This window comes from Stegodyphus dumicola, chromosome 7 (genome assembly GCF_044657685.1).
Source record: "Stegodyphus dumicola isolate Sdum_Otavi_A_Nest chromosome 7, ASM4465768v1".
Taxonomy (NCBI): Eukaryota; Metazoa; Arthropoda; class Arachnida; order Araneae; family Eresidae; genus Stegodyphus; species Stegodyphus dumicola.
This window is the reverse complement of record NC_140774.1, coordinates 208,605,226-208,617,529: the sequence shown is the minus strand read 5'-3', so window position 1 is coordinate 208,617,529 and position 12,304 is coordinate 208,605,226. Positions and strand designations below refer to the sequence as shown.

General features: G+C 30.2%; 1 long non-coding RNA gene across 3 annotated transcripts in view; it reads left to right on the top strand.

Annotated features, from left to right (window-relative positions):
- The window catches only part of LOC146996623 (uncharacterized), a 67,495-nt gene that overhangs the window by 32,374 nt on the left and 22,817 nt on the right, over nt 1–12,304 (top strand). Inside the window, exons 4-7 of one of the 3 annotated variants that reach the window (XR_015042358.1) lie at nt 3,298–3,413; nt 3,590–3,718; nt 10,109–10,226; nt 10,859–10,876. This is a non-coding gene — a long non-coding RNA (uncharacterized LOC146996623). Of the gene's footprint in view, nt 1–3,297; nt 3,414–3,589; nt 3,719–3,798; nt 3,818–10,108; nt 10,227–10,858; nt 10,877–12,304 lie in introns of those variants that run through there. The other 2 variants (XR_015042357.1, XR_015042359.1) reach the window with 2 other exon arrangements.

Here is a 12,304-nt window from a genome sequence, read left to right as displayed (position 1 = left end):
AAAAAAAAAAAAAAAAAAAAAAAAAAAAATCACTTGTCTTAATAGATAGAGTACATTTTTGTTCTTTTTGAAATATTCCAGAATTTCTACTTTACCAAACAGAACATTTGAATTTATATATAAAATTAACATTACAAAGTTAAACTCAGATCAGAAACTGCATAAAATTTAACTAATAATTATTACCAGTGTTATGCAAAATACTATTAAATTAATAAATTAAGAGTGATATTCCACATCTACAAAGTTTGTAAATTTTATGTTTAAATATTTTTTTAAATAAATATTTTTAAGAAAGGTCCCTTGGAATACTGGACATTCTGCAACTGCAAATTGCTTAAATTATAAATACACTTCAGGTCTTTCATACCGTTGCTTTTCTTTTTGCATTAGCAATAACAGAAGCAAGAAATATTACCTTCAGTTACTGTATAGGTATTTTCTCCCTCCTCCCATCATGCCTTTGTTATGTAATGATAGCACACTCGATGCGTATTCGAGAGGTCTAAAAATATCTAAAAATCAGACCCTTCTAATTTTCTTTTATTTAAAAGATATTTGCATTCTACATTAGTTGTTACTAGCAAATCATTGGATAACTAAATGCCAAGCTGTAAGTAAACTAATGTAGCTTACAAATATGTAGAATTTTATATCTTGCATTAACTTAAAAGTACAGTTTTTTGCATATTTGTATAATTTGGTTTGCTGGAACATGGCAAAGCATGTAAAGCTAGTTGCCTAAAGGGACGCATGTACTTATGGAGGAATTTATAAGGAAAAGTGGCTTGAATTGACATTGTATTTATGTATGTTTATATTGTTAATTCTAAAATTAATGTTTTATTAAAAAATTATTATTATTAATTGATTTTTAATACTGACATACACATACAGAATGGTTTAAAATTCCACATAGTCACAATTTGTTTTTTTAAAAGAAGTTACTTTATGATTTGCATGTTATATTATATGTTTAAAACATTATAAATATGCAATGGCAGTTACAGAGTTTAATAAAACTTGTAGTTTATAAAATATTAATGAAATGATATTCTGGGGAATAAAGTGCAATATGTTGTTTTTGTTCACAACTACCGTTACATTAATGGAGCGCTAGGCATAAATGGGTTAACGTATTGCTAGAAAAATATTTTAGGTCATTTTCACTTTTTCCCTGTTGATATTAATATACTAAAATATATAGAATAACGAAGTTGCCCCTAGGCAGGAAAACAAAACATTACGAAAATTATCATATGATAAATTTTTAATCAAATGTAATTACTTCATTTTGGAATTATAAAATTTTCATACGAAATTAATACGATATCACTGTTTCAATTAATTACTGCTGGTTGTATAAAAAATACTGGTTATAAATAAAATGGTCAATTGAAGGCTGAATTTATTGGATTCACAATCACAAATACTATTATTAAATCTATATTTAGAATAAGTATTTTGCACTATATTCAATGTAGATAGTGCATGTGCTTGCTAGATACTCGTTCTAGTACAAATCATCCTGCCGTTAGACCAAAGAATATTTATAGAACACATATTCTTTGGTTAAGTATAAAGAATAGAATACATATTATGAGCATCTTAAATAGAATACATATTATGGGTATTGATATGTACTAGTAGCAAGGGCTAAATGTTAAAATACTGGATCAATATATATAACAGTGTAAAGTGCATAAGAATTATCCATAAAATAAATAACAATACTTCAAACAGTAATTATGAAAGATTTACTTAACGCTCAGGAACGTTACAAACACACAGGCAGCCATGTATATATCTGCTACTATCTTTAAAGTAATTATTGTTGTTTTCTCCTGATTGGCTGAGATCCCCCCGCTCCGCTCTCCAATCGGTTACCTGATCCAAGTGTTCCAAACTGAAACCTTAGTCTTTGCCTGTAAGTGTACTCTTAAATCGTCTGCTTCCAACACAGTTATATTTCGGTCTGTTTACGTTTCAGGAAATTCTCATGTAACGTTTTAATTTCTGTAACTTTACAAAACTTTTGCCTGTAAAGAGCGACCCTTTTTTTTTTTTTTTACAGTGTGCAATTTAAAAACTTTTTAAACAATTTGAGGGGGATATGAACACATAGAACAGTCATTTGTATGGGATAAAATTTCACCTGTTTTATAAAAATAGTTTTGTAAAAAAAACAAGTTTCAAAACTACATAAATAGTTTAATTTTTGTGTTAATTTTGAATTATTGCTTTTAAATTAATTAATTAATTGGTAGTTATTATTTTACATTGAATGTTTAAAACTGATATCGTTTGTAATAAAACTCGAATGTGCTTGGAACGAAAATAATTTTAATAAGTTGTGAGTACTGTACTACGTAAAGATTTTTGTCGATATGGTCTATATGTGTGTGTAATGGAAATTATATATAATAGAAATTCTACAAGATTTTGTATACGAGATCTGCATTTTGCAAAATTTTATATTGATCAGTATTTTTCAGAATAATATCCATAGAAATGCATATTAATTAAGAATCTTTTTCCTAACTGAAATTTTATTTTTAGTTATGTACAAATATAAAAATTTTGTTTTTTCATTTGTGTACAGCTCCTCATTAGGATCTCCGATTTTAATATCGAATATCTTTATCAGTTTTGTTGTATGAGATTCAAGCATTTTTTTTGTTTTATTCTGAAATTTTTCAAACAAGTATAGGAACTGGAGGGAGATATGAAAAGTAAAATTTCATAATTTTTACCAAATTGATGTCTTTCAACATTAAATTGCAAAATATGAACACTTGCATCATTTTAAACAGTTTTGTAGTTGGAAGTATATGTGTACAACCCACACAAAAATAAAAGCCAGGTAAGGACTTTTCAGGGCACAGAGCATTAAACCGTTATGATACAGCTATTAATTATTATAAGAAATAATGGTTAGAAAATTGTATACTTAAATTATGCTTTCCAAAAACAGAGGTGCTAGATCATTAAGGCAGGGAAGAACGCTCGTGTTGTTTTCATTTGATGGTATATTAATGCTTATAATAGAAATTGTTTTGATTTATAAATAAAGAAAGATTTACTTATTCATGAAATTTGTTACATTGAAAAAATTTTTTAATAAATTTTACTTTTATGGTAGAAATCTGAATAATTTTTCTTTTACTACTACTGAGTTCAATAAATCAGTTTAATTTTAAAGTTAGAACAAGTATATTTTCCTTTATAGATTATATGAAACAATTCTTTTATAGAATGGTTTTTTTTTTAAATTTCTTAATTACATTTCTTCCTCAGATAAGAGAATAAATTTTCGTGTGTGTTTAAAAGATCTTTGTGAAACGGAGAAAGCGAAATGTTTGCCATGCAGCCATTTTTATCCTAAGGAACGTATTCTTCAGTGGTTTAGAATGGTAAGTAAATGCCATCCTCGTTTAAAGATAAATGTATGTGGATATTGTTCATACATCTGCTTGCATATGCAATCTCATGTATTCAATGTATTTTGTCTCTGTTCTCCCATAATTTTTTTAACCATGCTTAAGTATATTTTATTTATTATTTTGTATAATTTAAATCTCAATTACAGAATGGTACTTGTCCCTTGTGCAGAAAATCTGCGGCAGCCTTCTGAAGCGGGAACTGAAACTGTTATGATGTTTCGAACAAGACTTGTATATATAAGAATTACTTCAGTTATTGGCCTTAACTTTTCCATGTAAATAAATTTTTTTTATTTATCGAATACTTTGAAATTCTTTTATAACTGCATTCATTTAAACTTCGTTTCCCTTTCAGAAAGAAAGAAAAAAGTCCATATTAGACCTAAAACTGCAGTATCCAATAATGAAAAACAATAATGTGAAAAGTCTAAAATAAAGTTAAAAAGAAGTGGTGGTACTTAAAGAAATCTGCTCAAAAGTGTTGCTGCAATTTCAAAGAGAACAACATCGTTAATAAACTGTTCTGGTGTAAAAATTTAAATGTATTGGGTTTTAATGAAAGTTTTCTGCCACCACAAATATCGACTGCACAGACAGTTCACGTTGGCGTACAGACACTTATGCCTGTAGTACAATTGCCAATAATGGGAAATATTTAGTAATTTTTGTTATTTCTACAATTTTGCATAAAATTGCATTTCTTATCAAATTTATTGATTCATTTTGTATATTATTGCTTAAGCCACAGATAATTTAACAGACTCGCCTCTAACTCTCCTGTAAGTGTTGTATCAAATTAAAAAAACACTCCATGAATTCAGATCTGGGTATGCAAGGCCATTTTTCGTTCTATATAAAACTACCGGGCTTCCGTAGGAGTTGCTAATCGGAACAATTATTTTATTTGCCAGCATCTGTTTAATATGCTGTTCCAGGATTTCTTCCTTCACGTGGTCTTATCGCTAAGATCACACCTTAGACCGGACTGGGGGAGTGTTTCCTACATCTGTCTCGTGCTGCACGACCTGACAGAAACCAGGTTTCTCATCGAATAATTTACAAAATTTTCTTACCAAATTTTTCATTTTCTTTTTCTCCTCTTCCTGAAGATGGTTGAGGTCAACATCTGGCATGGCCCGCTCTTCTTCTTCAACAGTATCCATCTGGACCTGTAAAATAGAGTTCTTAAAATTAAATTTTGCACTTGCTGTGCATTAAAAGTCAACCTCCAAAATAACTGAAGTTAATAGGTCTTTCACTACCAGAAAATTAACTTTTCATATCTCATTCTTTGTTTGCATGTGCAGCCTTACTTTTCCAATGCAGACAACACTGTTTTCCTTAGGCAGCAATTTCCCTTTGTCTTGTAGTTTTAAACTATCGTAATGGCGAAAATTCCTTTTAAAGAAGTCTTGCTCCAAAAAGCTGCATTGCGCTGCAGTGTCCAGTAAGGCAGTAGTAGGGACGTTGTTCAATAAAATATGAATTTCCGGCAAGGAACAATTTTTGTATAACTACCATATTTAATTTAATTTCCAATGGTTTTTTTTTTTTTTTTTTTTTTCCCCTGTTGTTCCAGGGGTTGACCTGGCCCTCTTTTCGGCTGCCCTGATCAGTTTAAATCCCTTGCTTCTGCAGCTTCTTACTGTGATCTCCAAATACTTTCGACTAACCCGTCTTCTTGTTATCTTCTTTTTCAGCTTTCCCCGCCTGCCAGTAAGAATTCTGCTTACTTTGAGGTTTCTGTTAAGGCGAAAACCTCGAATACTGGCGGAAGTTTTCTGAACATGTGTTTTCAGCAGCTCATTTACTTTGGAACTTCACAGCCAGCTGAAATAGGTTTTCCAAGGTCTGGCCATTTTTCTACCTCCGGGAAATCTTGAATCGACCCCAGCAGGCTAGGCAAAATCACTTTAATTCCTTATCTGGCTTTTTTCCATACAATAAATTAAATATTTTAATTTTTCAAAGAATAAAGTCCATCAAAGCTTCGACGCTTGTCTGATATTTACTAACTAACTCTGCCTCCAACTTTGCTCGGTTCCCTTGAACGAGCAATACCCTTGAACCTGATACCCTTGAACCGATACCCTTGAACCAACTCAGGGCCTGGCATTTTAGGTTAGCTGTAGCAAATGTAACTTTCTGCAGCTGGTTTTTGGGATGTAAAGTAAAATGCTGATTCAGCTGCTCTAAGAAAGTCATCATGGAACATTGGCCATCGAATGTTATTGCTAGCTTCATAGCTGCTCACGTGGTTTCTACGATGAAACATAATCCCTCCATAAGGTTTGCTGGTGACTGCAACATTTGGAAGGTCTTCATTTTCCAACGGCATGGTTCATCAAAAATGCTTAGGGCATCACTGTAGGTTTCCTTGCTTTTATCTATTAACTAAGTGTTGAAAAACCTAGTGAACTACTAAGTGAATAATTGCTCAAGTCTAAAAATAGAAACTTAAACTCAAGAAGGGTTAATTATTCTTTATTGCTCAAAATAAAATTGGTCCTTTTCTCAGGACGTACAACAAAGCCTTAGGCTTAACTCAAAAATGTAAGAAATAAGAACTTAGCTAATGTCTAACTAAAGAGATTTAGCCAAAGCTAACACAGTTTCTAAGTTGGCTTCTAATATTAAATTAGCTAGCGAAGCTATCAAGGGCACGTAATACGGGAGCATAGTAACAGCTTAGAGAGACGTAAGCAAACACACGCTATTCAGGAATTCTAATTCTCTCTCTCGAAGTCAGTGGAACATCGACTTAAATAGTACTCCTTGTAATTTGTATTTAACATGATTCTAAAAACTCAAGCTGAAGCTGCAAGAGACAGGAGATTAGCTTTAACTTAAAAATAACTGTTATAAAATTAGGATATACCTTGCAAGTGCTTAAATTTTGAAGATGTAAAAGCAGCATTTCTATCACTTAAAATTTTCTTTGGTATTTGAATTTGAAAAATTTGTCTTAAACAATTTGTATAAGAATCAGTAGTTACACTTTTGGAAACAAAAGTCCAAGTATACTGAATAGCATGGTCGATAATAATGTTAAGTTTTTAGTAGAGTTATAATAATTTAATCCACCAACAGTATCAATAGACAATATTTCAAAAGGTTCCTCAAGGGATGGTAAAAATTGTATTAACCCAATTCTTTTTTGTTACTTTTCTTATTAAACTGACATACTTCACAATGTTTACAGTAATTTCTAACATCTTGAACAGTTCCTGGTCAATAATTGAAGAGATAATAAATTTGACATTGAGGACACAATATCACCAAATTGTAAGTGAAACCTTTCGAGTAATTTAGTTCTGAGAGATATGGGTATTACAATTTTATATAATCCTTGTTTTTTAGTAATTAATACATCATTAATTTTCTTATACTTAGGATTAGAGACATTATCTAAATTTTGATGTTCTTTAATTTCTTCTAATGATAATAAATTAACCTGCAAACTTAAATGTTGACAAATAAGGTTTCTAGTTAACGTATCAGCTTCAACATTAGTAAAACCTTTTTTGTACTTAATATCAAAGTCATACATAGATAATTTCGAAGACCATCTGAATAACCTACCTGTAGGATGTTTAATATTATTAAGCCAAACTAAAGCAGCATGATCAGGATGTACAGTGAAATGATTATCATGTAAATAATAATAAAAATTATCTATGGCATCAATAATTGCTAAAAATTCTGATTCAGTAATTGCATAATTTTGTTCATAAGACCTTAATTTTCTAGAATGGGAAGCAATTGGATGTAGGTTAACATCTGGATCTTGTTCTAAAACTGCACCAGCAGCTTCTTTAGATGCATCTAAAAATACATGACAGGGATATTTTGGATTAAACAAAGCTAGACTGGGTCTTGAAATGAACACATCTTTTAATTTTTGAAAAGTTATTTGACAGTCGTTAGTCCACTTATAAGGAGTATCTTTTTTAAGTAAATTTGTTAAAGGAGCTCTAATTATTGCATAATTTTGAATAAATTTATGATATACTTTTATACTTCCCAAAAATCTTCGTAATTCTTTAACATTTTTAGGGAGGTTGTAATATTTTAATAACCTCAATATTTGCATTACTGGGCTGATATTTTCCTGCTTGAACCTCATATCCTAGAAAATTTATTTTTTCTTTAACAAAGTAATTTTATATTTTGTTTTTCATATATATCAAATATTATTTTAAGATGTTCATCAAAATGTGCGGAAAACACTATAATGTCATCAAAATAATTTAAAGGAAATTGAATCTGACATTTGTTTAAAATTTGTCCAAGAGCTGTTTGAAAAACAGCTGAGGAAATTTTCCAACCAAAAGATAATCTAGTAAATTCATAAATAACAAAATTTGTAGTAAATGCCAATTTTTCAGTAACTTTATCATTTAATTTTATATGCTAATAACCTGATGTTAAGTCCAATGTGGAAAAAATGTTTGCATTTGTTAACTTATCTAACACAACATCAATTCTAGGAATAGGTTTACAGTCTGTTTTGGTAATTTGATCAAGTTTCAAATAACCAATACATAACCTGGATTATACTTGTTCATCTCTCATCATCTGTTAACAAAGCTAAAGTTACAGGTGCAGCATAAGGACTAAAAGATGGTTTTCATGATACTAGCAATGTAATAATTCATCTATTTATCTATTAATTTCACTATCTTTAGGGGCTCTATAGGATCGAGAGGCTATGGGTAATTCTGAAGTTAAGAATACTCATGGAGGTTCTATATTCATACAGCCACATCATATTTGTTTTTAGCAAATATATGATTATAGTTACTTAATAATTTTTGCTATTGATCAAATTCACTATTTTTAGCATAATTATAAAAATTTTTAGTACTTAACACTATTCTTACATACAAATTTAGTCTGAGAATGTTTATTTAATTGAATAACTTTACTTATCATGCATTTAAATTGATACACTTCATAATTATTTAAATTTAATTGCTATTTAAATAAGGAAACACAAGATAATGATAATAATAAATAAGATAAATTAGAATTCACAACATAAAATACTATAGTATTACTAATTTTACCTATTTTGCATAGTAATTTAATTACTTTAGTTACAACAAGACCTGTGGATAATAAACATAATTTAGTATTAGGATTATTTTGAGTAAGTTCAATTTTTGCATCAATAGAATTTTAAATATTTTCAGATAGCACATTTACCTGAGACCCTGTGCCTAGAATTGCGAGGACTTCTTTTTAACTAATTTATACCTTAACTTTAAAATAATTTCACTTCTTTTTTTGGTTTGATTTGTTGACAACTTTGATTGTTTAGACTTAAAGAAGGAAATGATCTATGCAGATAAGACAGTTGACGTGGCTGGGAATTTCTCGATGTTTGTGGAACATTATACCTAGGATTGAAAAATGGTCTTAAAAACCTACATCTAAACTTGTAAAAACTTGGATGTATACTTGGTCTTGGAATTGCAAATTTTTGTTCTCCCAATGAAGCTGAGGTAGACAAACTTGAACTAAGAAACAATTTCCTAGCAGTGTTGATCTAATCTTGGATTGTGCTTACATTTTCTGCTGTTCAGGCAGACCCTGATTTAACATATTGATGATAATTTTGTTATCTAATTTTAGACTTTATGCCAATTTTAACTTTTGTCTATAATATTTGTCAATCTCAGTGAATTTGGAGTAAGTGCAGTTAATAAAGTCACTAAAAGTGATGGTTTCTGCACTAGCAAAATACATAAGAAATTTATTCCTTACTTCTTTCCATTCTAACTCAACATATTCTCTTAAATAAAATGCTAAGGGCTCGTCTTTTAAACGTTCAAAAAAACAGTAAGGCTTTATCTTTCGCGGCGACATTTTTAGAGTCACATTTCTTTTCAAACAATAAAAAGTATTTATTTATTGGAATGTCATGATTTGTTCCATCGAATATGGCTCACGGAAATTTATCCACACTGATTGTGTCAGTTTCAGTTTCTTCTTCATTTTCTTTTGAATGTGATCTTGTTTTCATTATTAAATTTTACTTTTTTCTGAAAACTGAACATTGAAAAATTTGCAAAATAATTACCATTGAATTATAATTTTTCTGAAGAATTTACAGTACTAAACACAAAATTAAAGCACCAAACTTGAATATTCGCTGACACTTTTTTCACTATAAACACTGTTAGAATCTTTCAGAAGATGTGCACACTTTTCAGTATGCGCAGACACACAAAATCGATGTGAAAAGTAAACTCTGCAGCAAGGAGGCACAGTCTTCTGGAAGCAGAAGGGATGACAGAAAAGAGAGAGTTGCGACGCATTTAAGCTTTTATACAGCATTCCATTTCAGATCACATGGCAGTTTAATGTACAGGTGTTGGGTTCAAACTTCATCGATGAGTGCGCAACGCAGATTAGATGACGGATGTTTTTTTGATTAGTTACAAAAATTATTGCTCTGTTATTTTTGCCTTGCCACAGAGATTACTTTTCTAATTTTCATCCTTTAAAATGATGTAATCTGTACAAAACTGGGAGGTGCATACTGCAATCACAGTGATAATATGCATTATCCAGAAATAAAATTATTTGTGGAATTTAGGCCATGTCTGCAAGTTTTTTTTTATGCATCCATTGTTCTAACTATGCAATCATGTCTTCAGGTTATGATGCAGAGAACCACCGCCAGTCCATTGCAACTTACTTCTACCAAGTCATCTTATTACAATAAAAATGCAGTCTTATCACTATAATGGAGCAGTTTTACTACATCTATATGAGGTAATTATAAGTAATGAATTAATTGCCTCTTGCACTAAAGCTGCAAAGTAATAAAATCGTAATTTGTTTTCTAGTATATTGTTTATTATATTATCTTCTTTGAAAACAATAGTTAGAATTTTATGAACTGAATTAACTCATTAGCATATTTAAAATAGAATTATTAACCTTTTACATGCCAGTGTTCCTTTTTTGGAACATCATGTTTAATATTTTTTAAAAAATAAAATATATCTGTCAGTTTGAAAAAATTGCCGTTTACTATAGAAGGTATGATTTATTTTTTAAACATGAATATTTCAGCATAAAAAAATTTCTAAAAATTAGCTTTTTTTACGATTTTTACAGTACTAAACAAAAATTTTTTATAAAATTCCTAAAAATTCAAATCCACCCAAACATTTCCCCATCATACTTGAAAAGGACAAGTTTAATAAGTTAATAAAAGAAATTCAAATAATAATGAGAAATATTTCCTCAAGACTGTGTAAAATTGGCACGTAATGATATGCAAAATCAGTGATATCACACGTATATTTTTCTTTATTAGATTTTTAAATACATTCAGTGCTCGTATCTCGTAAACATGCCCTTTTTTAGAGGCATTAATGGTGTGTCATTTATTTCTGTAGAAAGGATGGGGCAGAGGACTGGAAGAGGGTATGACCTCTCTCACCAAGGAGGATGTGGTAATTGGTTTCAGCTGTAGTTCCCTGTTTTGAGCTCCGATATCTGCTTGTTTCTTTTGTTAGAAATGACCACATCTGCTTCATAAGGATTTATTAGGTTCTCCGAAAAGTTGAAAAATGCAAATTTGCAGCTTAGATCAAAAGTTGTCTTTGAAATCTAGAGAAACAAAGTATTTTTCCATAATTTTTTTTCATCGCACAGTCTGCTGACAGATTTGTCTAACAAAGGCAAATGGCACAGTACAAGATTCGAGAATGGAACAAAGTCCTCTTAAAACAGCAAAAGAAATGTCAAAATTTCAAATTGGGTAATTTGTATATATGTGCCGTTGAAACTACAGTTCTGTTGTAACTATTTCATCAAATGTTATCACTCACAAACCATTAGAAAGAGCAAAAAGATGTGTCCAAGCTTAAAAAAAAGGAAGTTTATGTTCTCCAACCTCACATTATAAAATTATATAGTGAAGGAATGGGTGGAGTAGACCTTTTGGATTGATTTCTTAGACGTTATCGACCAGTTTCGTAGCAAAAAATGGTATTAGAACTTATTTATCAAAATGCTGAATATGATTGTGGCTGCTGAGTGAATTTTGCACACATTTACACAAAAACTTTATATTAGAAATCATTCGCATGAATTTTAGAAGAGAAATCGCTTTGAATTTACTTCAAACGAAACCTAAAATTCACAATATACCTGGACCCCGAGCCCATCAGCCAATGTCTGCAAGAAAATCAGATGCACGTTATATACACCTATCCCTCGATTTACACGGAAGATGGTTTCCGCACAAAACCGTGTAAATCGAAATCTTGGATTTTGCTATGTAAAATGAGAAAAACATTAAATGTGCATAATTTAGTTAGATAAAACAAAATTAAGACATCTTAAAATAAATAGCATTATTCTTTGTTCATAAAATAACAAATATATGTAGATAATAGAAGTGCATATTTAATTTATTTTACATTAGGAAAATATAAGATCATTCAAAAAATTATTATAAGTTTAATCACTTTAATGAATTAATCACTTTTCTTCTTGATTGGTACAATGTCATTTTCATCACACGATCATTCTTGATAAGATTCTGCTTCAATGGTTTGACGGATTAGGGAAGATTTCAGATCAACAAGACTTTGTAGTGAAATCCGTAATTAACAATTGCCTATGGTTTTTCCTTAAATCTTTGTAAACCTCCTCATATTGATTTAAGCACTTACTAAGCTCCCATTGGAATCGGAGAGCTCATTCAACATTTGTATCATATTGTAAAAAATGATTACCTAATTTTCTTCCCAATTCAAGTCCTACGCTGATGGCTCTTGCTGTGAATGCAACTGGTTAAGATTGCTCTTCATCAGAATCATTGTCTTCATCATGTT